The sequence below is a fragment of the Piliocolobus tephrosceles genome, chromosome 9 (assembly GCF_002776525.5).
Source record: "Piliocolobus tephrosceles isolate RC106 chromosome 9, ASM277652v3, whole genome shotgun sequence".
NCBI classification, from domain to species: domain Eukaryota; kingdom Metazoa; phylum Chordata; class Mammalia; order Primates; family Cercopithecidae; genus Piliocolobus; species Piliocolobus tephrosceles.
The window spans coordinates 53113095-53118757 of NC_045442.1; the positions used below are offsets into that span (position 1 = coordinate 53113095).

The window sequence follows — 5663 nt, forward strand, 5'->3', positions numbered from 1 at the left end:
TAGTCCTTCTCCTCATGTTTTTTGCCGAAATTTGCAGCTCACCTGTGCTACTTTTTCCAGCTAGCACATAACTGTTCTTTTCCACTTCACCACTAAAATCTAAGGTTAGTGTTGGGATACCATCATTTTTTTTCATCATCTATTTACTTTAAACTTCCTATACAGTCTCAAAGAATATTCTTCTATTGAAATTCTATCCCTTCTTCCTCAACTCTTTTTGACTTTTTAATTTTTAAATTTCAAACTCTTTCTTATAGTTTATGTCACTTAATTTGTATAATCTTATCTTTTTTTTGAATATCAATGATTTTCAGAGAACAAGATACTGAAGATATACAATAAAACACTATTTCCTTACCTTTAAGTAGTTTAAAGTCTAGTGAGGAGACGACTGTGTAAACAATTTTAATATATAAAGAATATAAGCAAATTGAGGGGAAGGTAAAATAAAGGAAGGACTACATTTAGATAGAGTATTAAGTTCTGGCTTTCCCTATGCTATAATTTCAAGGATGAGTTTATATTAATATATCCATAGGTTTCAAATGAAGGGAAGGTGGTGATCCATGTTCTCTTTGGGCACTGTAACTTCTGGCCCACTTTTCTTCCTCCTGAGTGTGTTTACCTAGCATCAGTTCTTGCCACTGTTACTTACTTTCTCTTCTACAACTCAGGATTTATCAACACTTTGCTGATATTACAAGTGTGGATAACAAATCTGGACATGAACCTCTCACTGTTATTGAATATCTTCCTAGTGAACTTACTAATTCTGCTCATGTGTCAAAGGAATTACTTAAAGAAAAATATATACAAAGATTGGTTGTCTGCTCATGTTACTGTTTTAATTTACATGTGTTTTAAACAAAGTCTATTTTGATCAAAGCTCTTACAATTTCTCAAGTGTCTCACAGACCAGGTGTTAGTCTTTATTTGTATCTGTACTCATCTGTTCTTTTTCTCTCCATATATTCTTTACCAGCATTTAGACCATTGTGCTATTGGTTATGGTTAGCATGTGCTCAGTAAATGCATGTTGAATTGAAGTCTAACATAATAGCATGGCCTTTCTATGAAAGACATAAGAATTAACATAAGGAAACCAACACTCTTATATTAGGCCATAACAAATATTATTGCAATAATTTGAACAATTAAAATATCCATGATTAATATTTGAATATCTCAGGAGAAAGTTGTATATACATCATTTTGGGCTCTAAATGAAATTGTTCTTTTCTTTCTTTGCTGCATCTACTGCAAGAATGAAGACCATTCTCAGCAATCAGACTGTCGACATTCCAGCAAATGTCGACATTACTCTGAAGGGACACAAAGTTATCGTGAAGGGCCCCAGAGGAACCCTGTGGAGGGACTTCAATCACCTCAATGTAGAACTCAGTCTTCTTGGAAAGAAAAAAAGAGGCTCCGGGTTTGACAAATGGTGGGGTAATGGAAAGGAACTGGCTACCATTCGGATTATTTGTAGTCATGTACAGAACATGATCAAGGGTGGTAACACTTGTAAATCTGTTACAAGATGAGGTCTGTGTATGCTCACTTCCCCATCAACATCGTTATCCAGGAGGTTGAGTCTCTTGTTGAATGAAATCCGAAATTTCTTGGGTGAAAATACATTCGCAGGATTTGGATGAGACCAGGTGTTGCTTGTTCAGTATCTCAAGCCCAGAAAGATGAATTAATCCTTGAAGGAAATTACATTGAGCTTGTTTCAATTTCAGCGACTTTGATTCAGAAAGTCACAACAGTTAAAAACAAGGATATCAGGAAATTTTTGGATGGTATCTATGTCTCTGGAAAAGGAACTGGTCAGCAGGCTGATAAATAAGATCTAAGAGTTATCCAGCTACAGAAAAAAGATGTCAGATGATGCCCAAGACTTATTTGTGATATTTAAACGATTCAATAAAAGACCTATTGATTTGGAGCATCTTCTTAAAAAAAAAGGAAATCGTTTAAGTTTCCCTAAGTGCTCCCATTCTTCCCTACACATTGGAAAACATGTCTTCATAAGACAATGTTCTCCTTTTTAGGGTCATAGATTTAAGTACCTTTTCATATGCCTGTTTGTTTTTATGATGCCTGGCTTATTACTCTTCAAATAATAATCTCTAGTTTTAAATAATTTCATTTTGAAACAATTTCAAACTTACAAATGTGTTGCAAAGATAGTACAAAATAGCTTCATATACCTTTTATTCATATTCCCTAAATATTACCATTCAACATTTGTTTTTCCAATTTACTATATATTTTTATTTATATCAAAGTCTATGCCTATAGCTGTACCAGTCTACCTATACATACATACACACAGTTTTTTTTTTTCTGAGAGCTTTAAGAGAAAGTTGAAGGCATGTCGCCTGTTTACCCCTCAATATATAGATGTTCCTCAACTTACAATGAAGCTACATCCCAATAAAACAATCGTAAGTTGAAAATTTATAAATTAAAAAAGCATTTAATACATTTAATCCACCTGACATCATAGCTTAGCCTACCCTGCCTTAAACATGCTCAGTACACTTACATTAGCCTAAAATTGGGCAAAATCATGTAACACAAAGCTTGTTTTATAATAAAATTTTGAATAGCTCATATAAGACTATCATACTGCATATACTTTGCCAGGGAAAATATAAAAGTTTAAAAATTGAAATGTGGTTTCCATTGAATGTGTATTGCTTTAGTACCATCATAAAGCTGAAAAAATTTCAAGTTGAGTCATCATCATATGGGAAACATTTATATTTGTGTTTATTTTTGTTTTAAATAAAAGAGCATTATTTCGCATACCCATAGTGGAGTTACCAAAATCAGGAAATTGATAGTATAATATATTAACATTTTCCAGTTGTCACACTAATGCTCTTTGTCTGTTCAAGAATCAGCCCAGGATTAGTCATTCTGTTTATTTGTCATGTCTCTTCTGTGTCTTGTATGTGCTTTAATCTGAAACAGTTCTTCAGTCTTTGTCTACCCTGTCCTGAAACTTTTAAAAAATGGCCTTCAGTTTGGATTTGTGGGGTATTTCTTTGTGATTAGTTTTAGGTTACGCATTTTTGGCAGATACATTACAGAAGTATGATGACTCTCTCAAGCATCTTATTAAAAGGCACAGGATGTTGATGTTTTCCATTTTTAGCAATGTTAACTTTGATAACTTAGTTAAGGTGATTCTATTGCATTTTTCCATTGAAGAGGTAATATGTTTCTTTTGTACTTAATAAGTACTTCCTGGAGAAATATTTCAACACTACACAAATATCTTGTTTCTCATTTTAGTTGTAACCATTTATTTGTATTATTCATTTGTATTTGTTGGAACAATTATTTCTGAGGTGAATTCTTAATACTATCTATCTGACTCCATGTAATTTTCTTTCCTTCATTCTTTGTGGTAGCTTTGTGAAGTGTCTGCTTGACTACTTTGAAAGGTTTCCAGAAATACATTTTCTACACAATGTTGGTTAAGGTGGGCCACAAGAGATTCTTGTGGGAGTTTGGGAAGAGAGACAGAATAGTAACCATTTTGTAGCTCAAAAATATTGTTTGTCTGCTGCTTTAACTGATAGTCATCAGATCGTAGCTGGGCCCACAAGTGTTCTCAACTTCTCTCCATTCCTCTTTCAGCTCCTCTGACTGCTGGTCCAGTGATGTGTGTGTGTGTGGGCACATGCTTGCCTTCCCACATATTACATCCTGCCCTGTGGACATCAAGCACAGGATCAAATGTGAAGCCCATAGTTCTCAAAGTTTTTTTCAATTTTTTAATTTTTGTGGATATATAGTATGTATATATATTTATGGGGTACATGAGAGGTTTTGTTATAGGCGTGCAATGCATAATAACTACATCATGGAGAATATGGTATTGATCCCCCCAAGCATTCCTCTTTGATGTTACAAATAATACAATTACACTCTTTTAATTAAAACGTACAATTAAGCTATTATTGACAAGAGTCACCCTGTTGGGCTATTAAATAGTAGGTCTTATTTATTCTTTCTATTTTTTTCTACCAATTAACCATTCCCACCTTCCCCCTGATCCTTCATTACTCTTCCCAGCCTTTGGTGACCATCCTTTTATTCTCTATCTCTGTGGGTTCAATTGTTTTCATTTTTAGATCCTACAGATAAGTGAGAACATGTGAAGTCTTTTCATGCCTGGCTTATTGCACTTAACATAATGATCTTCAGCTGCATCCATGTTGTTGCAAATGACATAATCTCAGTTTTTATGGCCGAATAGTACTCCATATTGTATATGTACCAACTTTTTTTATTCATTCATCTGTAGATAGACACTTAGGTTGCTTCCAGATCTATTGTAAATAGTGCTGTAGCAAACATGGGTGCATATATGTCCTCAATATGTTGATTTCCTTGCTTTTGGCTATATACTCAGCAGTGAGATTGATGGTTCACACAGCAGCTCTGTTGTTAGTTTTTTAGGGAACCTCCAAACTGTTTTCCATGGTGGCTGTACTAATTTACATTCCCACCAACAGTATATGAGGATTCCCTTTTATCCACATTCTTGCCAGCATTTGTTATAGCCTGACTTTTGGATAAAAGCCAATTTAATGAGTGAGATGACATCTCATTGTAATTTTGATTTGCATTTCTCTGAAGATCAATGATGTTGAGCACCTTGCCTGTTTGCCATTTATATGTCTCTTTATGTGTCTGTTTTTATGCCAGTACCATGCTGTTTTCGTTATAATAGTTTTGTTAGTATAATTTGAGGTCAGGTAATCTGATTCCTCCAGTTTAGTTCTTTTTGCTGAAGACAGCTTTGGCTATTCTGAATCTTTTGCAATTTCACATAAATGTTTGGATTTTCTTTCTAATTCTGCGAAGAGTGTCATTTGTATGTTGATAGAGATTGCATTGATCTGTAAATTGCCATAGGTAGTATGGACATTTTAACAATATTTTTACAATCCAGTAACATGTAATCTTTTCTTATTTCTTGGTGTCCTCTTTAATTTCCTTGATCAGTGTTTTATAACTTTTTTATTATAGAGGTCTTCTACTTCCTTTGTTAATTCCTAGGTATTTAATTTTATGTGAGGATATGATAAATGGGAAAACTCTTTTGATTTCTTTTTCAGATTGTTCACTATTGGCATATAGAAAGGCTGCTGATTTTATGTCCTGCAACTCTAATTAATTTATCAGCTTTAATAGTTTTTTGGGAAAGTCTTTGGGTTTTTCCAAAGATAAGATCATACAACCTGAAAATGAGGATAATTTGACTTATTCCATTCCAATTTCGATGCCCTTTATGTGTTTCTCTTGCTTGATTTCTCTAGCTAGGACTTCCCCTACTCTGTTGAATAACAGTGGTGAAAGTGAGCATCACTGTCATATTGCAGGTCTTAGATAAAAAGGTTTGGTTTTCAGATTTTCCCCATTCAGTGTGATACTAGTTTTGGGTCTGTCATATATGGCTTTTATAATGTTCAGGCATGCTTCTTCTATACTTTTCTTTGTGGATTTTTATCTTGAAGGGATGTTGAATTTCATCAAATTCTCTTCAGCATCAACTGAAATAATCATATGGTTTTTATCCTTCCTTCTACTGGTATGATGTTTCACATGGATTGGTTTGCATATGTTGAATCATCCTTTTC

The 5663-nt window shown here is 33.9% G+C and overlaps 1 pseudogene; it reads left to right on the forward strand.

The window, feature by feature from the left end:
* The first annotated feature begins 1265 nt into the window (after window positions 1-1265).
* On the forward strand, window positions 1266-1849 carry LOC111551290 (annotated as a pseudogene).
* The last annotated feature ends 3814 nt before the right edge of the window (window positions 1850-5663 follow it).